Source organism: Epinephelus moara, chromosome 18, assembly GCF_006386435.1.
Source record: "Epinephelus moara isolate mb chromosome 18, YSFRI_EMoa_1.0, whole genome shotgun sequence".
NCBI classification, from domain to species: Eukaryota; Metazoa; Chordata; class Actinopteri; order Perciformes; family Serranidae; genus Epinephelus; species Epinephelus moara.
This window is the reverse complement of record NC_065523.1, coordinates 11186385-11211585: the sequence shown is the minus strand read 5'-3', so window position 1 is coordinate 11211585 and position 25201 is coordinate 11186385. Positions and strand designations below refer to the sequence as shown.

Below are 25201 nucleotides of genomic sequence, written 5' to 3'. Positions count from 1 at the left end.
TTTATGCAGGCATTGTTCCCTTTTATTCCTCGTGTTTCTTGTGGTGGGACTTTAAACTGAGACACCAAAGCAATTTTTTTCCCAATGAATTTCTCTAAATGGAGATATGAAGCCTCTTTACTGTTTGAAAAGACATTTATTTCTCGTCAGTATGCCTCCCCTGAAAGTGTATTCATCTTTCCAATAAGATAAATTCCCTCTGCACAAACTTCGTTCATTAAACCTCCGAGATTCATTCAGGTTTATTTTTAGAGAGAGATATTCTTCGTTATGGTGTTGTTGATTTTCCACACAGTCTAGTGGGTTTTATTCTGTTGCTGCAGGTACTCCAGCAATATGTTTCCTTGTAACAAACACGAATGAGATAAGGTTAGAGGCGATCTCCTCAATAGTGGCTTTCAGTGCGTTTAAACATTCAGGTCCAGGGACAGGGGTGTCATCTCTGCACGACTAGTATTCCTTTGTCAGGCACCTTTTAAAAGAAATGTGTGGCATTCATACATCCCATGTTTTCTTTCACTCCCTGACAACATCAGGTATGTGAAGGTCAAGCTTTGCTTTTTTTTCACAAGCACTGGAAAATAAATTCATGTATTTTATTTACTCAAATCCATTTAAATCAAATTTAATTGGCGGTTTATTATTTTTTGCAGTCAAACTGTGTTTTATATAATAGGACAAATCGACAATTTTAGCAAAAGGAAAGAAAATCTAACACAAAAGACCTGGGATAATAGAAGCAAAGATAGCCTGTGCCAACTTTTCAATTGCAAAAGATCTTATTTGCTCATGTGGAATAGCTATTGATAAACAAAAACTCCCCCTCGCCCTTATTAAACATGCCAAATCTGTGCTTTGTTTATGGGAGTCTTGTGGAGGATTTGTCTGTATGATACTTTGTTTGCTTTGTGTTACATTTCCCCCACCACTCTAAACCCAAAATACTTTCACATAATCGAGAAACAGCGGGTGTCCAATAAGGATACTCTGTCTGCAAATAAGGGTTTTATTTTGTCACTACATTGTTAACTTTCCCAGATGTAAATGTATGCAGATGTCCCCAAAAACCCTACAAATGCACCTCCATATGAGAATTAGCCTGAGAAAATACAACCCATCCCGTCAAACTGCACCCACCCAGCTACCGTTTGCATGTGTAAATTAGAAATAATATTTCAGCAAAAATGGCACAAATGTCACAGACACGGGGGAAAACATCAAACAAACTGTAATCTGTTGCATTTCACAACTCTTAATTGACCTTTTGTTCTCTGCACTCTTTTCTTTTCCTCTTAATTCTCAATTCACTAGAAATATAGCCATAAACCTGAGGCAAAAAAGCCTGTAAAGCCAAACCTAAAGGCCATTCTTATTCATTAGACCAGCTCGCAGTGTTTTTGGCTGTCACTGCCACCGAGGGGCCTGTCCATGGCTGCAGCTGACATCTGTTGGCATAATGTAGCGTCCAGGGCTGTGATAGGCAACAGGAACTGATTTATAAGGTTCCCTGTTTAAGTGGGTGTCTTAAGGTAATTATAAACTAGTGGGGGGGGTTGCTGCTAATTGCACCTTCCCTGATCTGTAATGAAGGCCAAACAGCATGAACGAGCTCATCCTGCGCGTCTCAGGCAGTGGAGGAGCGAGGGCAGCTGAGCTTGACCAGTTAGTGTTGGTTTAGCTCTGGGCTGGAGCTCCTCACCTGCTGTTATGCTGCGTCTTCAGCCAATTTCTCTTGAGTAATTAACTGTGATGCCACATATGGCGCAATGGTGGAAAATCTGATCGCTGGCGGATGTAGAGGAGTCGAAAATGCGGGAACCCTGCGGTGACCAAAGCTCCAAACACCCAGCGCGAGCATAAATGGGATGACTGGAAAATTCTTTTGACATGCACAATTAAAAACAAATGTTGTTTCCACATGACACAAATGAGCGTAATTAATCACTGAACAAATGAATTATTAGGAAGATTAGAAAATGAGGTAGATTAAGTGCACCAATGAGGCTTGAATTATTAACAATATTTGTATCAGTTGATTAAGATGTTGTAGAAAGAAAGCACATTTTACATACATTATGTTTTACATACATTAAACATTGGAAAGCTCAGGCAGTAAAGATAAAAGTTTTTAAAAATAATGAACTATACACATCATGATTCATTCTGGGCCTCTTCTCTCATATCAATATGTTTTCACTCTTAGAAAACAACATTTCACTTTCATATATGTACATTTAATATGATACGAAATGCATGCAGGTGTGAGGAATGTATGTCTGTATGACTGGAATTCATGCAGTATGTATATCAGAGAAGAATGGATGGATATATCTGACAGGTTAGAGGAAATGGAGGAGAAGCAGGTCAGTCGTTGCACTGTGATTGGCTGAGAAGGTGGAGCAGGCTGTTTTTCAGTTACCAAGCAGCATGGAACGAGATGAAACAAAAGCACTACAGCAAGCAGTCTGGGGTTTTGAAGTCTGCCTTCAGTTAAGACACTTAGAGGCTACAAAGCATACAGTTACTGTTCACAAGCCTGTTTCTTTCTCTGGTCTTATAAACAATTGGCAACAAAAATAAAGACATACATACAAGGAGAGTTTCCACATTTCTTGAGTCCGCAACAAATGTTGAGATTGACAAAAATCCAAAAATGTTGAGATCCAAAAATCCATACAGCCTCCCATAGACTGACAAATCTGTAGCATCGTTTTGCATCCGTTCAGTGCTTTAGAGGACATGACTGTAGCCGGGAGGATAACCCTGAACGCATCATTGTGGAGGACAGCAGTGTTTTCTGGTTTGAGAGGGTCAAGGAGGAACATGTGCCAGTGATGGTCAAGTTTAACTTTATCTGACAAATTATTCAACACTAAGTGGTTTTACCAGATATGTGTTGGAGGAAATGTCATTCCTGCCTGCGTCACGTTAACTGTCATTTCACTGTTTACATTTGCAACATTTAACCAAGATATTTGAAGTGAATTTATTGAAAAACAGCAAGAGATACATAATTGTTAATCCTGCTCTTGTTGCTGTGAGTGGATGTTGAAGAGAGAACAATTTAAGCTAGCATTTTACAGATACATTCAGTAGAAACATTTTCGACTTTGCAGATTAATTAAAAAGAAAATGTTTCCTTGTGATGTTGATAAAAAAAAGCATTGCATTTCTACATGAAATTGTTAGATTGTAGTTTAACTACATTCTGAAGTAGTTCGCTGGTAGTTAAAGCACAACTGTACATTCATATTTGTGTTGTGATTTAAGTAGTTAAATTATTTATTTGCCATTTTTTGGTGGCTAAGTACTCAAACTATAACAATGTTGGGGCCTAAAAGGAAAATTATTATTTTTAATTTTACCTTGCTTCTCTACTGTAATTGAACCCCATTGACCACAGTTAGTCAAAAGTATTGATTCTATGCTATTTATCAATCAATATTCTGTGAGACTGAGTAATGCTGGTTAGTGCAGTACCCCCACCTGGACTCAGTTTTTAAAGGCAGGAGTCTGACTGTTTAACATTGTGTGCAAAACCAAAGCTGACGCTCCTTGCACTTTCCCATGAATAGTACTTGTGTGACCTGTGAACATGTGGGCACTTCTGCAATTCAGTTAAGTGGCATTTGTTGCTAGCATGTGACTTCTTGGTATTATATTGTGTAATAATTCTGCATCACTTGTACATTGTCAATTTGATCATTTTTTACAGAGTAGTTTGAACTACTTTTTCTAAGCAGCTTTAGTTAACTGAACTAGATCTCTCCCGAGGGTAGCTTTGCTGTAGTTCAACTTCATCCACTCTGAATCAGTTGGTAGCTTGCCAAGCTATGCTTTCAGCACAGCTTCCCCTGCACTGTGCATTTCTTTTAAAACATATTTGCTTTTGAAAAACTGTAAATGTTGTTATTTATTTGTGGTAAAAATAGAGTGAGAGGATAAAAATACACATGCGGTCTGTGAGGGCAAAGTAAATGCATATGTTACCATATATACCTGTGATTATAGATATTGTTAATACTTACTTTAATTAAATGAATAGGAGAATATATATATGAGAGTGAAAATATGTGTGGGACTGTAATTATATTTTTAAAGTTGCCCAGAATAAATGATGACCGTCATAATTAATAGAAATTGACAGCATTTCTAGCACTTACATGCCATGAGCACTGCTATATATTTCATTAACTCTTTTTTGTAGAATACATTATAATGTTTATGAATTAACGTGGTAATAAATGGTTTGTCAAATGACTGCACTTGCACAATAAGCTGTCGTTTAAGATCGCTGTTGTATAAAACAGACGGGGTATTAAAACAGGGAGGTGAAGCTGTGTTTAAGCACTGAGCTACAGAGGAAGAGTTTCTGTCGAGTGACTGACACAAAAGCAAGATTAGGGGATCAAGTGCTGAAAGATGAGAGAGGAATTTAGTGGAATTGACAGCACATTCAAGGGTTTCCGAGAGGAAGAGAAGACAAGAGACAGGCCGATAATTTTAGAGATTTGAAGGGTCAAGATTAAGCTGCCTGATAATAAGCAGAGTGAAATGAACCAATTTTGAAAATATATGCTGATGCAGTGTGGACAGGGGGGAGGAAGACAAAGATGGTTGTCAGTGCCTCCACAAATGACTTGGTATCAGACAACAGGCTTTTTGGAAATATTGGATTGTACAGTCAGACAGTTTCACCGCCTGCCGCACTATATTTATGCACAGATCATATTCAAGGCAGCATTAGGTCTCCTGCGCGCTGCCATTTCTTCACGGTAAATGTGAAGGACCAATAAAGAATCCAGATTTCTCGTGGATGTAATTAGCCAATCGTTTCTAATAGTGTCCATAGCAATGCATTTTCATGGCAGTGTCATTTTACCCTGGGCAATATGCCTTGAAGTGTAATTTCTGCCTGAGCGTTTAGACACAGAGCTATCGATTGCATTCAGTGAATGATCTGCTCAGAAACCCATCATCTACTTTAATAATGTCACTCACCGCCACATTCTCTCTGCTTGGTTTCCATTAATAGCCAGCCTACGTGACATTGTCAACATTCACTGCTCAAACAACAGGGTCTTTGAAGCATGGCTGGTTCGCAATTGGGTCATTTAATCAATTTATACAATTGAACCTATTTAACATATTGATATGCAGTTACCCTGTAATGTGTGTGGCCTTTTATCCCCTCGAGTGAAGGAAACTCCAAGGGAGCTTTTCAGATCTTCTGCCGTTATTTATCATGTGACATTTAGCTGGGCCCTGATGGCGGCAGCTCTCCACTTTAATTAAAGGTTCAACCTCTTCACTGGATGACAAATTGACTGGTTTGTGCCTTGGAAAAGTGGTGGAACATGTCTAGTCCACCCTGCTCCTCACTAACGGTGGGCTAGCATCGGAGAAAGGGAGGTGGAGCTGGCATTTTAGTCAAGTCATCAGCGAGCTAGGTCAGAGAATGAGAAGGTTTAACTACTGCACAACTCTCTCGGACTAAATAGAACAAAACAATTTCCATCTTATATCAGTTCTGTTATGAGCTTTTCTTCCGGAATCATAAAATAGATGTTTTTCTCTTTTGTTTGTCCTTATTATTTCCTCCTCGTGCCGTTCTTTTGTTAAGTTTCTTTTGACCTTCTGTTTGTGCAGATGCGAGATCTGCAACTCGGTCGGTAGCAGCAAATGGCTAATGGTCCATCCCCCGGTTATTTTACGGCAGGCTGGAGAATATGTCCACTTTGCATGGTTCCCTTCTTCCATTTTTCAAACTTCGCCTGAGTTGGGGGTGACACAGCTTGAAACGGGTTTCAGGAGAAGCAGCAACACAAATGGAAGAGTAGGCCCAGATGATACAATCACTTTGTTCAGCATGAACACTTCTGCAAACATGTTGGGGGGGTTCTGCGGGGCAGGCGCCAAGGCTTCTGTGTAAGATGAGATGGTGTAAACAGGCAGATTGGCTCTCTTCTCAACGTTAGCTCCTTGAGATTTCATGCTGGCTGGATTTATAGAGAGTCACAGTGCAGTGGAATCTGCCTTGGGCTCCTCTGGGGCCAGTATCAGAGAGAGCACAGAGCTGTGAACTTCAGATGATAAACCAAATATAAATCTATAAAAAAAGAAATGAATACATTTTACCATCTTAAAAATAGAGGCCCACCTTTTTATTGTGGCTCTCACATTGACGTAATCCTACCTCCTCAGCCTTCATGTTCAGTATATCCACACTGTATACTTACATATTTTATTGCTGTTGTTTTTAATGTTTGGAAATTACTTTTGGTTGTTATCAAACCATTTATATATTATTAGATTTATACATGTTTTAGTTTTGGGAAGCAGTTGAGGCTGCATCTCTGCATGAGGGGTGCTATTACAAAAATAAACTCTATTACTACCAAGGTCATTTAAATACAATGATAAACAAAAGAGTAAAGCTTTTGGGCAACATACGGTAGATTAGGAAAATGTACTAATTGTGCAGTAAAATGTTTCCCGTCAGTATTTTAACTATTACATATGATGTTTCTGGATTAGTATTACTGCTGTATTAATGTGTATGTTGCATTGTACTGCTGTAGATGTTTATGGTTGTGCCCATCTTAATTTCTTTATATACTGTTTGGTTGTTGAAGAGCTTTGTTACGATGCATTTTCCAGCTGATCCAAGAGGGGATAGTAAGGGTGCAGGTTTTGTTTCAATGTTGGGGAGGGGACACATATGCAATGGGGGGTTCAGGGGTCCTCCCTCAGGAAATTTTAGGCATCAAACACATAATTTCTTTGCTTTGTGGTGAATTTTTATGCATCAATTTGTGCCTTTTTTTACATCTTTAATATCATCAAAATGAAAGTATTTTATTTGATATCATAAATTTACAGGTTCTAAATATTGAGGAGGGCATGTCCCCTTTGTCCCCCAGAAATCTAAGCCTATTTTAAAGACTTTATATAGCTTAAGCAGTAGAAGAATCATCAACACATAAAGGAACATTTTAGCCTTCAGTTTATTACAAACATGCAAAATCAACACATCAGGTGATACATGGTTTTCTCAGGCAAGGGAAGGGGGTGTAAAAATGTAATCATAAAAGTAACTAAAGCTGTCAGACAAATGTAGTGCAGTAAAAAGTACAATGTACAATGAGTAAAAGAATAAAGTAGCATGGAATGGAAATACCAGAGTAAAGTACGAGCACTGCTGTTACATTTGCAGTTTGAATTTGTGAACTACCTAGCCCACAATATTCAGTTTGCAGCCAACACAATTAATGCAGACTGTTTCCCAAGATCCAATGCAATTAACATGACAGGGAAAAAAATTATCAAAAGCTACTGTTTACAAATCATAATGAAACCACCACAGAGATGATTGTTAACTTCGTTTTTTTTTTAACAGAGATTTGAATAGACATAATCAAATCTCTATCTATCTATCTATCTATCTATCTATCTATCTATCTATCTATCTATCTATCTATCTAGAGATGGATTTGGAGACTAACCTAGGTGTCAAGTTGGTCATTAATGACAGTGAAGGAGGAGTTATTGTTTGTTTGTATTATCAATATACCGAGGCAGTAAACAGACAGGAGAAGCAGCTTGTCCCTCAACCCAGCAGAATGGACGAGGACTGATTGAGGGACCGTGGCTCCCGTGCAGAAGGGACAGTTGTCTCGGCTATAAGCCCTACTTCCTTGACAGCCCCTGGGATCCCTTTGTCCTGTTGTAAACTATTCTGAAGGAAGGACATTTAATTGCCCGGCACACACTAATGAGTTTGCAAACTAATTAAAGGGGGTATATTACGCCCTGTGGAGGCCCACATCACTAAGAAAGCCAGGGACATCTTTAATGAGGAGCCTTGATAACCCTTCAAAGGAGGAATGTGTAGTGTCTGTAATGATGCCCAGGGTAAAGCCGAGCTCAGCCAGGGAAAAGTGTGTGTGTGTGTGTTGGTGTGTGTCCCTCACCTCGGGTGTGTGGAGACTTGCAAGCAGATGCCAAGTGTTTTCAGTCCATCGCCCACAGCTACCTACCTACATGTCCTAATCAAAGAGTTTCACTCTCCTTCCAATAGGTTCAAAGATACCAGCTCCAGCTCTTCTCTCAGTGGGTGGTACACGGAGATTTTCTAGGTTGTTTCATTTTCCTGTATTGTATTATTTACTTCAGAATAATTTGGTTTATTAAGGAATCAGAGGAGGCATTTTAGGAGCATTTTTATGAGCAACTCAAATGACCTATATCACACGTAAGAATGAAAACGCACGTACAAGACAGAGAGGGAAAATTCTTGGCTGAGTAAGAAAGGCAGAGGCATGAGTTGGACAGATGGACCGAATATGCTATCAGAATCGATCAAGGTCATGATTAGTCCTCATTTTGGAATTCATTAAATCACCCAGGGCGCTTTATGTTTTCAAACAAATTAAACTCTCTGACTGTTGTTGAGGTTGAGCCGTCGCTCTCCGTCATATCTGCCTGAGCTCCTGCTGCGGCTCGATGCAGCCGGCAGCCCTTTTCTCTGTAAAGTCAGTCCCCCCTCCAGTAAACAAGTGCATTTTTTGTTTGGTCACAATATTTTCCTCCCAGACAGTGACGGCTGTTATTTTGCCCGTGGCTCCTGTCAAAACTAACATGGCTTAATTGACTGCAAGCGAATGAGCTCCTGGATTGATCCTGTCAGGCTCCTCAGGAAGTGATGCTGCTCCATCTGTGAGGCGCAACTCCAGCGACAGCAGCAATCTGTTGCTTGGGAATGAGCCAAGGCTTTAAAAAAAAAAAAAGAAAAAAAAAAGTCAAAATTACAGAAAGTACCTCAGGCGCTGTGTGTATTCTGATCAGCTGTCAGTGATGACACACTCAGATGAACACGCACATGCAAAAGCAACTGAAATAGTAGACAGAAAGACAGACATCCACATATACACAATGTAATTTTTGCATCATGGTTAGCAATGTCACATTCAAGGAGGCCTGTGTCTCTCCCTTAAGGTACGGCAGGAAATCAGAATGGTCTTGTCTGGCTTGTTAGACATTTGATGTCAGGCGAGGTTGTCCTCGGGGTATATCCAAAAAGCAGCCTGTCATCTGTTCCTGCACCGCTGTCATTTGTCCAAACAATTGTGGCATATACTGTCATCTTGGGTTTTTACCTGTAACTCAACTCAGCCAGGCCCAGTCGTGACCCCCCCAGCCTTTCACCTCTTCCTCTCTTTTTCACTGTCCTCGCCTTTCATTTCTCACAGTCTATCTTTTCACTTGGTGATACTGTATTTCCCCAGCTAAAGTGTGCGATGCAGCAGCGCCTTCTGGCACGATTAAATATTTAGACGGCTGTCTATGTAGATGGCGGCTCGGAGACGCGGAGGAATAATCTGGGAGACAGCTGCTGTAGCACATCTGGGTGTCACTGATAGCAGAGGAAGGTGTGCGGCTGGTGTTGCCATGGAGGGGGAGACTTAAGAGACACAGCTGTCAATCAGCCGGGCGGCACGGGCGCCGAGGCTTCATAGCGTCCCTGCATGGTGGGCCGGCTCACACAGACTGACGCCTGACAGACTGAGGCTGCCATTGACGTCTGAGCTGAATGCACTTTTTTGGTGGAGACGACCATATGCTAATGTTGCCACTAGTCGCACGATACACTTTAAAAATATATCGGTTCAGCCTGCCTACACCCTAATCTAATCCAGTTAATCTCATGTTAGCACTGTGCTACAATGATAGGTTCAGCAGTTAATGACTCCTCTCTTTCAGTGATACTCTGACTCCCTGCAGGAGACGTTTTGGGTTTTTAAATAGTACTGATCCTTGTTTAGGTTTGCTGGTAACAGGGGGTGGCTGTAGGTGCAATGTGTCAGAACATTTGAAGAAGATTGAGTGTGAAAAGCCGCCCACTTCTTCCCCCTGCACTCTTCATCCGCCAGCAGCCTGAACTTGGAGGCTGCACAGCGGCGCTACGAGGCCGGCTGGCCTGAAAATCACTTTGTGTTCCTCTCCCAGGCACATGCGATATGGATGCGTCTCGGCTCGGCTCAGGCCCTCCCGACACCGTGATTAATGGCACTCGCTTCTCTCCCCATCTCATTCTGTTACTGTCAGAGTTAAGTGGGCCGAAGACAATAATAAACAGTCAGTCTTCTGTGAACCCCCTAACACGATCATTCCACCCCACCCGATTCCCCCTTTCCAATGAGAAAAAGAGGAAGAGAGATGGAGTGAGAGATAGAGAGGAAGTGTGGCGCATGTGTGTTTTCGGTGTGTGTGTGTGTGTACATGTGCTGCACAGGGCAGACAAATGCAAAGTTAAAGACACAGAATCGGGGCTCAGTAATGGAAATGGAGGCTGGGAGATATGTCAATGAATCAGATTGTCTCATGAGCATGTGAAGTTTACAGAAGAGGGGGCCACCTGGTTTCAGTCTGAAAGGGCAACAACAGTGTGTGCAGGTTTTAATTATTTATCTATTGTATTATACATTTTATACCTACATTTTCTGTTTCTCCCTCCATCTCAATGCAGTATGAAAGTCAATTAGCAGAGCCATGAAAATTACAGATAATTGTATGTAATATAATTGCATGGTAATGCTGTTTACGTGCAGATTGATTTAAAAAGTCTGCGCTGCAGTACCTCACAACAATAATGCAGCACTGGCGTTGATGAATAAAGACTTGATCTTAACTGTGATAATTAAACAAGTCATAAAAGTATCTAATAGGTTGTAATACTGTATGGAAATAAATAGAAACCAGTGGGTGCTCAGAACATTAGACAAAGTACATTTAGATTTATGAAACATAGCAAATGGCTTTGCAAAATGCTTATTAGTGATGTAAAAGTGTACATCATTTGTAGTAAATAGGCTGAAACATGCAAAACCACTGCCACAGTGTGGCCCTTTTCAAGTTTTCTTTATACTATTTGTGCAAACATTTGTCCTCTTCTGTCCAGGGATTCATGGGTATGCAACTGACAATATCTTATCAGATAAATCTGCAAAAGAAAAAGGTGACTGCACACAGTTCCCAAAGAAGGATTTATTGATGATTTACAACTTTCAAAATGTCAGCATTGCATATTGATCAGGTAATTCTCTGCAATAAGGTCCATATACACAGTATACTTCACCTGATTTAACACAAGTTATTCAAAGTTGATCTCTGCCCTAAATCATGTAAACATGCACCCGTCAAATTATCTGCAATATTTACAAACTCCTGAGATATCAGTTACCTACATGACAGTCGGGAGGATGCATTCAAAAACTTTGATTATTAGGTGCAAAAGAGTGTGAATGTAGTTATTATAATAAATTGAATTAATTAATTTTGCCCAAAAGATTTGGAAACTTGATATTATATAAGTGGTAAACATGTTTTCCCAGAAAGATGACTCAACAAATAAGTTAACAAAAGAAGTGCAAACAAGAAACAAACAATGTATGAAAAGATAATCATCAACTCAATAAACTCATTTTGATTAAAGCTGCTACAAGGAACTTTTAACTGGATATGCAAAAGTCTCTCGTTTCTGCTGATGTCTGTGTGACCTACAACAGCAAATGAGACCATCGGTGTGAAGATAAGCTATTTCTATATAGTGTATATCCATACCTTTAGGAAACTGTCTCCGGGTCCGCCCCAGGTCGCTTCCAGGATGAAACGATTTACGGCACTCAGACGGCACACGTCATCTAGCTGCTTACATTTATAGTGACTCTTATATATAGTCGCTATTCCTCCTCCTCAACCCGACGTCCGCGGGGAGTTAAAATAGCAGCAATCATCGGGTAAGAGTTCTGTGAAAGCACTGGACTCACCAACAGTCAGCCACGTCTCAGTCACACAGAGAAAATCCAATCCTCGGGAAGTCAGGAAATCCTTCAGGATAAACGTTTTGTTCGCTAGCGATCTAGCATTTACCGGCCCAATCCTGGCAGGAGCTGGCGGGTCCACGGCATTAGCTGTCAGGGGAGCCACACACAGAGGCCGCAGGTTGCGCAGATTCACCCCGCGCCAGCGGGGACGAGGAGAGCAGGGGCCGCGGGGCTGGAACACCTCATCCGGGCCGACGACAGGTACCAGCCAGGCGTCGACAGGGTCCAGCGAGTGCCGAGAAATAAAGAAGCGAGGCACTGCTCCATATTCAGTCCAAGAAGCCATGGAAGTGCTCGCCAAACAGGCCTTCAGCCTTACCAGCCGACCGCTGCATTTGCCCTGGCGGCGGTGGCACTTACGCCGGAGAGATGGAGCTGGGGTGTGGCAGAGGTGAGCTGGGATCCCCGATAGGAGCGGGGGCAAAGTTTTCCCGTCTTGTTGTCTCATTCATCCCCAAAACAAACACATGCGCGAGCCAGGTAAGCGTCTTTACGACAATATGCGCTAGAGCTCATGGGAAATATAGGCTTCATTCCGGCAAAACACTACTGCTTTTGTCCACAGGGTCACCAAAATCAACTCAGAATGAAAGTTCCTTATAGGGGCTTTAAATAAGCAACACAGTTAAGGTCAAAAGAAAAACGTGAATTTAGTTACTTAAAACTCAAATAATCAGCCTTACTGGAAAGAAACAGTGTTATTCTAACTTTGGCACATCATATATAATTCAGAGGGTTCCCAAGACAAGTAACAAGACAGGGAAGCAGAAAATACATATTTATGCTACAAAAGATTATTAAGATTAAGATTCTTTGTTCCAATATTCTTAATATTTTCCAGATAATTGTATTTCTTCAGGCCTGAAAAAATAAGTCATATAAAACAGGGAACAGAGGAGAACAGCACTTTAGTTCTATGCAACCTGCGATGATGGGTCTCACACTTGGTTTCAAAGGGTCGCAAGCCAGAACCACTGATGTTTCAGAAGAGGCTGATGAAGAAAATACCTTTGTAAGGGCCTTTAGGATAAACTATAGAATTCCGTCCGATTAAGAGTAAAGGAAGAAATTCAGATAACTGCAGCTGGAAGAAAGCAACGAGAACAGAGCAAGCAAAGACACTCTGGATCCCAGACCTGCCTTTTTAGTCACTAGTGAGTTGTCTCTTCCTGCAACTTCAGCCTCCTCCCCCCTCCCTGGACCTGTCACTTCACTCTGCCATATCCTCTTCAGTCGAGCACTCCCTCCTTTTCTCTCTGTCTCTGCAAGACACCGACCCACCCGCCACACAAGCGACTCAGTGCTCATACGGCAGCAACACCGCTCAATCCTCCGAGGGTTTCCGTACACAAGCAGGAATAAAGGGTCAGGGTTTGAGTTCCAGTCACTGCCCTTGGTTTCAGGGCCTCAAAAGCCTCCACTGCGGCTGCGAGACCCTTCACCACCATTACATCCACCTCCTCCACCACCACCACCACCTCCTCCTCTCCTCCTCCTCCTCCTCCTCCTCCTCCTCCTCCTGTTCTTCTCACTCTTATTACTGGGGATGACCTGCCTCACAGCCCTGGGCTCAGTGACCGAGAAATCCCCCGGCCCTCACTGTCCCCATCCTCCTTGCTGCTGGTGGATTGTCTTTGTGTCTACCGGAGTGGCCTCGGAGAAATGAAGTGCCATGATCTCATCACGCCGAGCCCATTGTTTTCACTCTCATGCACACTGTGTAATAGCCATGGAGATAAGGGGATGATTCAGGCCTTTCACGGAAGGAAATGTGAAAAGCCTGCCTGTGAAAAAGTGAAATTACTGTTTTGATGGCTTTTGATGGCGGGGGGCATAATTGCTGGATGGAAGGAAGGATGGAGGGTGAAATACACATAGGAGATTAGTATTTCTAATACTGGAGACGGTTGGTAGGAGGCCTGCAGAAGGTTATACACGCAGTGGGTAGTTCTAATGAAGCTGCCATGTATGTAGAAGAGCAGATTGACAAAAATAGCTCATTGTTCTTCTTTCCACAGCCACCTTTGCCCCTCTGGATTGAAACTACACTCTTGATGGCAGCACTGATTATGATATTGTTCGACGCTCATCGCCATAGTAACGGTGATTATTTTCACATTGTTTGTGCATGAAATAGTTGCCGGAGCCTTCAGGAATGGCAAACGAGCTTAAGTATTTTTGGCAACTGGCATGAGGCTCATCAACACATGCAGACAACACGGGTCGGAGGATTACAGCTTGTAGTAATGACAGGGGCAAAGCGTAAATAGTATAAATACTCCATGGGATTATAATTAGCCTTACTCTGCGCATTTAGACACACTCAAGTGGAACTAAAACCTTATTGACTTCTAGAGACAATTTCATATTAATTGGATGCCTCTTCTTTCTCGCTGACTACTTCTTGGTTTGTTTTCGAGCGGCTGACAAACACGGTGGAATAACAGAGAGCGTAGCGGATTAGCATTAGCCACAGCAACAACTCCAACGTAACGAACGCCACCTTCATTGTCGTCACCTGGGCCGACAAGGATGGTGCCGATGAAGGAGAGGATGGGAATCAAAAGGGAGTCAGGGCAGCTTTGAAGTCGTCTATAAAGAGCAACTAAAAAGCGCAAAAAGGGGAGATCACTGTGAGCGGGAGACTGATAAGATAAGGCACATGCTGGTAAGGCTGTATCCTCTGGGTGGAGGAGACGGTAACATGGAGACGAGGAGGACGGGGTTTCCTGGTGGTGCTGGTGCCCGGACATGAGAGGAATTAATGTGAATCTTGTCTGCCGCCACCACCCCCTCAAAAACACACATAAACACACACACTATTTCATCTTCCATCTCAGCATTCAGCATATGTCCTCCTCCCTCTTTGTCTCCCACTCTCCCTCCCTCGTTCTATCTGCACGCCGGCCACAAATTTCTCCCTTATTTTCCATCCAGAAGTGGGGGAAAGTTGTAAAGCTAATTAAGGAGCGGGGATGCGGCAGCTCGACAGATGTGCATTGAGATGGGTGCTATTGAGTAGCGGGGATAATGGTGTGTGGACCTGGTGGGCAGCGGGGTTGTGTTGGAGGGAGCTCCTACCTGGGCGTGCATGTTAATCAGCGCGCCTGTCTGTTGAGAGCCGGGGAATTAAGGGGGAAGGGAAGCGTGTCGCCAGCCTCCAGTGAAGAGACAAAGCTGGCAAGCTGATTAAGAGCACAAATTTGCCAGTTTGGTCAGACAGGGAGATATGTGTACGAAGGAGGAAAAGGGCAAGAAAGGTGTATATTGATTAACAGCGCTGGTGGTGGTGGAAGTTAGGGGGAAAAACGACGGGTGGAAATCTACCTACCATTGTCAGGCTAAATATTTCACAGTACTTGAAGGCATCACAATACTTCAAAGGGGGCAAAAATCACAAAATGGCCATCACATATCTGCAGGGAGGCTGTGAAAGTTGTTGATAAATGTTAATAACTTAATGATTTCTCGACCCGGCGCTGAGATTTCTGCCTGTGAAAACTCACTTTGCCTGCACCCTGAACAAAAACTCCCAGCCTGATGAATTTCATGACATTCACAGTCTCCTTCACGTCCACACGCATTTTCAGCTGCTCAATAATGGAGGACAGAGCTCCAGTATGAGCAAGCAACATTCCAGTGATGAAAGCATTTGCCTTGTTTTCTTTCCTTTTGCTGTATTTTACATCAAAAGGCTGGAATCTTCCGCTCATCACACAAATATAACCACTGAGATAACCCCTAGATTAAATATATTATTTTACACAAAAAATGACTGACTGGGCCTTTGAATAGCCAGTGCCTGTCATTAACCTGCTCTAAGTTACAATGCATGGGAATGTGCAACGTCCAGGATAGAATGAGGAGCACGACAATGTGTATTTAGCACATTAATGTTAAATACTCATAGACAGGGTATAAAAGTCTCCACACATGGGAAAGACAAATTTAAGGTACCATACTGACAGTTACAATACAAAAAGGACATCAACAATTTGTGTCTTATTCTCACACAACATGACGTGCAATATCTTGTAATCATCCCCTACTGGTAAAATGAAACTAGTTATTATTATTATTATTATTATTATTAATAAACAGGTAATCTTAGTTAAAAAACAGTTTTGAGAATTATTTTCACAATTAAAAAATAATCTTGAATTTCTATGGATTTTTAGGCAAGGCTGCCTCTGAGTATTTGTCGGGTTATTATGAGCAAGTTCCACATATTTTCTCACATCACAATGTCCAAGATTCAAGGTAGAATCATCATGTACAATATATACAGGAGAACACAATTGCATTCCTCCACTGCCACAGTGAACACAATAAGAACAGATACCACTAAAAAAAGAAAAAAAAAAGTACAAAGACAGTAAAGCACAGAGTGGTATTAAGTTCAGTAAAGACAAATGGATGAAAGGTGCTGTCACATGTCAAGATGTGCCTTGTTTCATTAAAAACAATGCAAAGTTGTTATAGATAAAAAGCTAATTATCATGTCCTACATTATAATAACAATGTCTTGCAGTTCTTTTACATTGTCAATTAACAGTGCTGGTGCTGAAACAATTAGGTGATTAATTGACAGACAGAAAACTGTCAACAATTTTATTAATCAACTAATCAGTCTCAGTCACATTCACTGCTTTTAGCTTTCGCTGCCTCTCTCTGATCAGATAAAACAATAGATGAAGATGGATTACTTGATAAATGAAATATTATTCAGTCTCAGAAAACCGTTTCAGATTGTCACTCAGCCATTGTAACAAAAGTGTCAACAAAAAGGTGACCTGGTTGAACACCAATTAGCAGCATGTCTCATGTAAAAGAGGCCGCTCCGAGGTTTCGTAGCAACATTAGGAAATTCACACAAGTTACAAAAAAAATCACCTCTGTCCAAAGTGCAAATACACAAGTCCAAAAACAGATATTTAATAGCATTAAAAGTATATCAGGCACAGGCAACAAAGAGATTATGGACATCAATCATTTACAGAGGGTTTAGAAACGAGCAGTGGATATTTACTTCAAACACAAAGTCCTCTTTTAAGAAGTATGAATGTTATTTTATCCAATCAGATTACTGTGATGGGAGCACAACACTTTCTGAATAGAAGTTTGAAGCCAACTCCTGGCTGATATTTTAATTCAGTGTGAATAGAGATTTGCTTTAGTGACACCTTGTAAACAGCACAAAAGTTTTTTCACACATGAATGAAAAATAATTCACTCCTTTAGATAGATGCACAGCTTTATGCTTTCTTCCCCCGATATCTACAAGTTTTTAATTAGAATTATCTCCCTTTTCACCAACACAGCCTGATCTAATTTCTCCCTAATTGTTGTTATTTACACAGTAAAGGTTCACGGGTATTTATCGACATTTACTTTCCCAGATCTCAGTGTCTGTCGTCGATAATGAGTGGGGAAATTATTTTTAACACTCAGTCATTATCTGTGTGTTCAAGTAGTCTTCCTTTTAATATGCTAATGCAGCTGATATAATCAGCTGGTAATTGTAAAACACTTCAAGTACGACACATTTTGTGGCACTCTCTCCTGAATGAAGAAATCACAGCCAGGCAGCGGCACAGTGCTGCGGTTGGATGTACCGACGATCTGTTTATGTTCTCGGGAGATGTTGTGGAGGGAGCGCCCGCCATTCGATCCTGCATGGCACAAATCCAAATCACACACAGACTCCTATAGAAATGTGTAGGCCGGCGTAAAAAGCCCCATCGCTGTGTTAGTGATGCCACCACCACCACCGCCACCACCACCCACTGCAGCTTGTTTTCTCTTTCTCATCTAGCTTTTTATTCTTAAAAATCCACCTTTGATTACCATTGATCCTCCCACACATTGGTTTATACCTGCGTGCTATTCATGTCACAACATCTTAAATGAATCTTTTTTTATTGTGCGTTAACCAGAATGATGAAAGAAGTGTTCTCCCCATGTCCTCCGGGGATGCTAGTGCTTTTCTGCGGGAGAGGATGGGATCCTGACTTTGTTTTTCTCCTTCGGCTGTTATTTCCCTGAAGAGAAGAGCAGAGTGAAGGGAGCTATGAGTGATCGACTCTGCCTTTATTCTCCAGGTTTTCGGGGGATTTGAAGTTATTGAAAGTCTGGGGATGGGTGACAGCTCGGAGATGTCTATGTGATGCCTATCAGGCGTATACGCCGGCCGGCGCCGTTGTGTGTTTGCGTGCATGCATGTGTCCAGCCTCGCAGGCTGCGAGACAGAGGGCACAGGCTCCATGTTCTCAAATACATGTTATTCTTGTGGCCAATCATTTCTGCTCACACATGACATCTCTCCCAGATTGATTTCATTCAGCTGTAGAGGGCGGCAAGATCAAACAAATGTTGTCTGAAATAGCGGCGGTGGTGCAGGGAGGAGGGGGGGGGGGGTCAGGGGTGGGAGGTTGCTTGCTTGAATGATGAAGTGAGGGATGGGGATGGAGAGAAAGAGAATCAGTCATCNTGTCTGAAATAGCGGCGGTGGTGCAGGGAGGAGGGGGGGGGGGGGTCAGGGGTGGGAGGTTGCTTGCTTGAAAGATGAAGTGAGGGATGGGGATGGAGAGAAAGAGAATCAGTCATCCAGTCAGCACTGTGCCATGTGGTGACATGGTATAGCGCTACTCTATAAACCAACAATCCTTTTCACAGCGAGGTGGCTTTTTTGTAGAGGTGGTGGTGGGGCCCTATTCCTTCACGATGCCTCTGAGTACCCATCCAAGGAATAATGGATGCGTAATATGGAACGACAGCTTGCAGAGCACTATCATTAATGTTGTAATTCACTTTTAGTGTTTCTACTATTGCGCTGCAACAGGAGGCACAGATGTCACCTGAATCTGCTCCTTCTAGCAGCCAGAGCACACCCGGTTTTCACCAGCTGTCTTGGAACGCACCCTGCCAGCCCCCCCCTGTGTGGGCAAATGTGGGCACGAGTGAGTTTGTGAGTGTGTGTATGTGTGTGTGGTACAAGTAGTCTTGCCTTGCTAGTCTTGTGAATAAAAGTTTGGGTTTTTGGACAGAAGATTTTTAGTTAGATTGCATTTTATGTTTGGTACATTTTGGTCCAAAACTCATTCTGGGGTTTAGTTTACAATTGGCTTTGGGTTAAAGGATAATTAATCATTTCTGCAAGTTCCGTTTGCTCTTTTATCAATTATATTTTTCCTTGTCCTAATCTTAGGTTATAAGATGCATACAATGAGTTCTCACTTTTCTTTTAGCCCCTTTGTTTCCTCCAGTAAAGTTAATCCATCACTTTTAATGAGAGGATGACAACCATGTTTGGCAAAGCATTACAGAACAAACATCAGGCTATAAACTTTAACATATTGGAAAACAAAAGTTCTGTTCATCATTTGATAATAATGCACATTCTGCAGCACTGTTGTGTATCAACACATTGTGCTATCATATTATAAATTATAAAGCAAGGAATCTCTGCCTGTCTCTCTGTATGTCTGTCCTTCACATTTCCCAATAATCATCCATCTGATCGCCTTCATACTTGTTGGGTGTGTTGCTGGGGACTCAAGGATGTGCAGTATGAATTTGGTGGAATTTGGACACCTGACACATTTAATATTAATAACCTTCAATAAAAAGCACTTTATGCAGCGAGAGGCTCAGGGCTCTGTGGACTGTGCTCAGTTTTGCCGCTGGATGCTGAATATACTAACATTACAACCAAACCTTTTCCCTTTCCTTGAGTCAACAAGCACAAGTGGATAGCCTACAGGAACAGCACCAGTCTGCCATTGCAACTGAAACTGCATAAGTTTGCCATACTAACTTATAACACTAGCATAACTGCTGGCAAAAATACCTCTACTAATCAAATACATCTACCTGATAATCGAGGTGGTCATGTCCCTAATGTCCTTATTTGGAAATTACTACCTTCGCCAAAAGTATTTTACCGAACCACAAGTCACCACAAATTGGGTGTGTTTTTCAGGGATGGATCCACTGATTGTTGGGCCTCAGGCAAACTCTGGCTTGCTTTACTTTCCACCCTTTCTCTAGCTGGGAGTGTTGGTATTGGCAGTGGTAGCAGAAATACTCAATACGTTTGTTTCTATAAGCAGCTCTCAAGAAATATTCCAGCAGCAATACCACGGGCAAAACAATAGGCATGTTGTGAGCAGGCGCTGCATAAGTATATGCAATAATGCTAATAGTATTATTTATTTGACTTTAATTCAAAGTGATTCAAAATGATAGTTCGACTTTCTACTATCTATTATAATCAAATGGCAAATTCCTGGCCTGAAAAATGAAGTCAACACAAAACTGCAATTCTTTAAATGGCCACTTGAGGCTAGCTTCAGAAGCGAGTCAATCCCCAGAGACTTCAATGGTACAATTCTCAAACTTAGTCTTTGTAGAAAAGTATTAGTCTTTGTAGAAAATTTCAACATTTATAGCAACTGTACGTTTGTTTGTTTTTTTAAATAACTGACCAGTTTACATTTTATTAAGGCTTAAAGTTACACATATTTAAGGGCAGGGCTGCTTGAGTGACAGGCTGTTTGCGAAGTGATTCTACAGTCTCTGAGTCAGATCCACCCCTGGCTCATCAACAGCTCTGCCCTCTCATTCAGATATGGTCACTTCCGGCCTCTAAAAAAACAAGATGGTTAAGAACAAAATGCCAAACTACAGGCTTCAAAACCACAGTCCACAAACCAGTGGGTGGGTAAAATTATAATAAATTACTCATACATTATGTGTGCAGGTTTTAATGAGAGTAATCAACAGTGGTCTACTTATTCAAGTTTTCATAATCTGTAACATATGAGTCTAAGTGTTGTTTTGTGTGTCTTTGTGGTTGTTTCACATTTCTTTTGTTTGAATGATTTTCCAAAAAGAAATGTTAACTTCTTTATACAGAGGTCTTGATACTAACAAGGCGACTGCTTATTACGATCCGACTGTAGCCAGGGGCTGTGCCACCTCATGGCCACCTCTCTGGTCCGCCCCGTTTAAGGTTATGCATTGTCTGTTGGAAAATGGCATCATAATCATTGAAATTAAGCATAATCCATATGGAGCTGATGCAGTTGGCTTGGTTTAAAAATTGTTTTATTTCCTCTCTGTCTTTAATGTATTTTGTTCACCTTTAACAATGTCTGTTCGTATTTGTGCGAATGTCCACTATTGCAATTTCAATATCCCTCATTCCTTCTAAACTACCACTATGTGCATTAATAAACATGAAGCCCATCTGTCAACTATTTTGTCACATTGCTTCAAAGTGCAGTGCTTTCTTTTTTGCTGCAAAATGCAAAACAATAAGTAAATAATGATATGGATTTCATGGATACCAAGGCTCTTATTGAAACAGGTGTGATTAGCATATTGTTTGTGTTTCATGCTGCACCGTAGGCCTATTTGTGTTATACAGGGACCTATATGGAAATGAGCGCTTTGAAAAAAAATCAACAGAAATGTATCCTATTTCTTTAAAAGGGGCACAAATTTACTGTGAAGATCATCCTGGCAAAACCACAGAGGGAAATGTCAGAAAGGGAAAAAAAAGGTTCAAAGAGAAAATAGCTGACTGACTCTGTAAGTGAAGCTAAGCTCAAAATGAAAAATGTTCATTATATGCCCGTCAAGGTGAAAGGAAGCCATCTCCTCGCCGCTGCAGTTAAAATGTCGACCTCTCCTTCTCTGAGGGCGAAAAGAGGAGAAATGTAAAAAGAGGAGAAAACTGCACTCTGTGTGTGTGGGTGTGTGCGTGCGTGTGTGCATACATGTTTTGCATGTGTGTGTGTGAGTGACTGATCTGAGCTGCAGTTCAGACAAGGGCAGGGATGTTAATGGTGCTGCTCAGTAAAATGACCCTTACATCCGTTTCTTCATACATTTTACATTGCTTCAGAAGTCCTCATATTTTCCCCTTGTCAGCACTGTTTGTGTATCATTGTTGTGTTGGCTGTGCGTGTGTGTGTGTGTGCGTGTGCGTGTGCGTGTGCGTGTGTGTGTGTGTGTGTGTGTGTGTGTGCGCGCGCGCGCGTGTGTGTGACCTCTACAACAAGCTCTGCGCCCTCTCGGACCTCTGCTTGTCTCTTTGTATGTACCTGCTCATGTTAAGGCTGTTAAATCGCACTCAGGATGCATTTTATTCAGCAGTGAAGCAGAATGTTACGGTCGACCTCTGTGGATCACAGATGCTGTCCCCGGTGCCTCATTACTGACAATTTATATAATCTAATGTTACTTGAATCACTCGCTGTGCTGGCATATGTGTTTATTTTTAAAACAGCTTTCATTCAGCGTTAACACTACGACCGCCGCGATGCTACGAATCCCTGCAAAGTAAACCAGCAGGTGGGCAGCTGAGCGGCTGACCACGTCTTTGACAAAAAAATTTCAGGGACAACCTTCATGGCCTGACTGCAAATGAGCGGAAGCCTCACAGTTTGATTTGTTGGATTCTGTGCTCGTGCCAAAGCCCGTTACAATTTTCATAAGGATTCGACACCAGCGTGGCCACACTTAACTATCTGTTATGGATTATGAGCTAACCTTCCACCTCAGAATCTTATTTCTTACAGCAGTGTTGGATGTGAAAGTTTTTCCACGTTTTTATGAATGTGAGCAGCGGCATTAAAGTACAACTGCTGTGAACTCGGTGCACATATTTTATCCCATCATTAGAAAACTCTGCGTTTTAAAGTCTTATTTCGTCTTTGCAATATATCAGTAATTAGGGAAATTTGTGAAAAAGTCTGGTGAAATCCCATGAAAAGACCAAAACCAGCAATTAATACATCTACTAACAAGGAGTGTGTGTATCCAAAGCCTGATGTATCTTCTTCCTCAGTGCTATAATGTGCCATTGTTGTCCAAAAACTCTTAAAAACACATCAGTGAGCCACACTGTTGCACTGGATGACATATTCCTTCATTCCTTCATTACCATGAACACACACACTGTAGTTTGTTTTAACTCCCACCTCCACCATTCTGCTGCTGGAAATTCTCACCATAGCAATAAATGTGTATTCATCCACTGCTAAAAATAGTCTCCGACAAATGCATAGTTTCCTCCTGTTTCAGTAACATTTGTTAAAACCTACAGTGGTCAGCTGTTACTGAGCCTTTTTTTAAGAAGAAAAATAAAGCTACAACATTGTGAGGTGTTTTTAAAGATTTGAGTCTTTATTATAAAAACTAGTAGGCTTGGAGCTGAGAGCCACAGACAGGGTAGGCAAGTTTTGAGAGACAGACACGTTGTGGCTTTGGTCTCGTCATGGGTTGTTGACAGTAAGAAAGCCATAAAAGACCTCAGGATCATCCTTTAACTGTTAATTTTCCAGCTCACTACATAAAATGTCCATCAGCCATTAATTACTCTGTGAGATAAATGATTGAGATACAGAGCAGAAACAATACTTCCACACTGAGGAAGTCGACTTTTCCGATGTTTCTCCTCTCAGTCATAGTCCCATGTCAACTGAAGGGACAATGACTAAGAGGTAACCACTCTTTATTATAACTATATTTTAACATGTATATGTAAAGAGGAAATAAGATCACAAACAACAACATTTTAAAGTACTTAACTGTAAAAACTTTACTGTGATTTCATGCCTGGTTTTATAACCTGATTGAGTAACATATCACTGTCCAACACACTGTCTGCTCTTTGTCTTACAGAAACTGATTGGCATAGTGTGGCATTGGCATTGGACTTCACTCTGAGCACCAGCAACAAGTGATTTCTCCTCTTCTCAACACCTCCAGCCTCTGACAGGTAGGATGACTCACTTTCACAAGACCCTATATTACCGACGAATGATATCTGTAGCAGTGAACCTAAGGGTAAAAGTGGAGAGTATCCTCACACTAGGGTTGCCAAAAGTATTGATACTCTGAAAAGTATCGATACTCAAACGCTGTATCCGGATACAATACTAATTTACAAAAGTATCGATACTAACAGTGCACGCCACCTCAGCGCCTGTCGGGTGCGCGCGACGGGTCCGACAGACACGCGCTGTGCAGACAGCGTCTGGCAGGCACAGAGCCCTCGCTGCAACCCGGCTTGTTGTCGTCGCTGTGCATGCATGCACACATTTCTGTTGCTGTAATATGGCCAGCGCGGCTGCAGGAGGATCAGAGCAGCCAGTTTTGGTCAAAAATGATAAAGGAAAAAGCGCTCTTTGGAAATATTTAGTGAAGTGAACACAGCACGCTGCAGACGGCAGGTACAGCCCCTCCCCTCACTAGCAGCTGAGCAGCTGGTGTCGCCAGCATCAAACTAAAATATAACTTCTAACGTTAATGTGGGAGCTAAGCAGAAAACTTTATCAGTCATGCCCGTCTGTAACATTAATAGACAATGTTAGTTTAACAGGACAACACAATTATGTGTGTCTGAAAAGTTATGTTAACTGTAAAGTCACAGATTGAAGCTGAAAAAACGTTTGGTTTCTCCCGTAACCCCTGGTTCTCTGATCACATAGTGAGGTAGAAACAGGAGCATCCTGAGCCTAAACTACCAACTCTATTTGATCAGCAACGAAAATATGGTGCCAATTCACCAGAAGCACAGAAAATAAACAGGGCTGTAGATAAATACATTTGTATGGACAGATCTTGTTTCTGGTTGTTATTTATTTTGGGGGGATTTTTTGTTGTTATCATTGATGTTACTGTTCTGATCTTTATTTAAAAAATGACATGCCTCTTAATTTTTTGCTGCTGTATCGAAAATGGTATCGAGTATTGAATATTTTCCTGGGAATCAATATCGAGTTTGAAATTTTAGTATCGTGACAACCCTACCTCACACTGGGTTAAAGCTTGAAAACTTTTTAGGACAGAAGAAGGGCAAAGGTTCAACCCTGCAGGGAAACTACCAACATGACAAAGAACAAGATCAGAGGGAAGTTACTAAACAAAGATCTACAGTATATATGAAAAGCTTACAATACAACCCATACAAGAAATTGCAAAAGTTATAGAAAAAACAACAATACAAACTGAAAAAGCAGTATTGTAAGTAGATTACTAAATTGCATGACACCACAAAATATTCGATAGAATCCACTGACCAGAAAAAAACCCAAATATCTATATACAGCAGAGGAAAAATTAGCACAACAGTCTGTGCTCTCAGAATTTGGGATGTAATGAAATGTTTCATAAAGAAATAAACATCTATTTTTTTTTCTAACACGCACACACACGCAAAAACTATTATGGCTCAGAAAACTAAGTATAAAAAGTAAAACTCATTTGCTAGGGCCGAGATAACCTAAAACTAAAATTAATAAAAC

The 25201-nt window shown here is 41.4% G+C and overlaps 1 protein-coding gene across 3 annotated transcripts in view; it reads left to right on the top strand.

Annotated features, from left to right (window-relative positions):
- LOC126404819 (RNA binding protein fox-1 homolog 3-like) overlaps nt 1-25201 on the top strand; it is a 457207-nt gene that overhangs the window by 75664 nt on the left and 356342 nt on the right. For all 3 annotated transcript variants that reach the window (XM_050068158.1, XM_050068155.1, XM_050068156.1), the window contains exon 3: nt 23577-23673. The gene's annotated coding sequence lies outside the window, so the exon portion shown is untranslated. The remainder of the gene's footprint in view (nt 1-23576; nt 23674-25201) is intronic.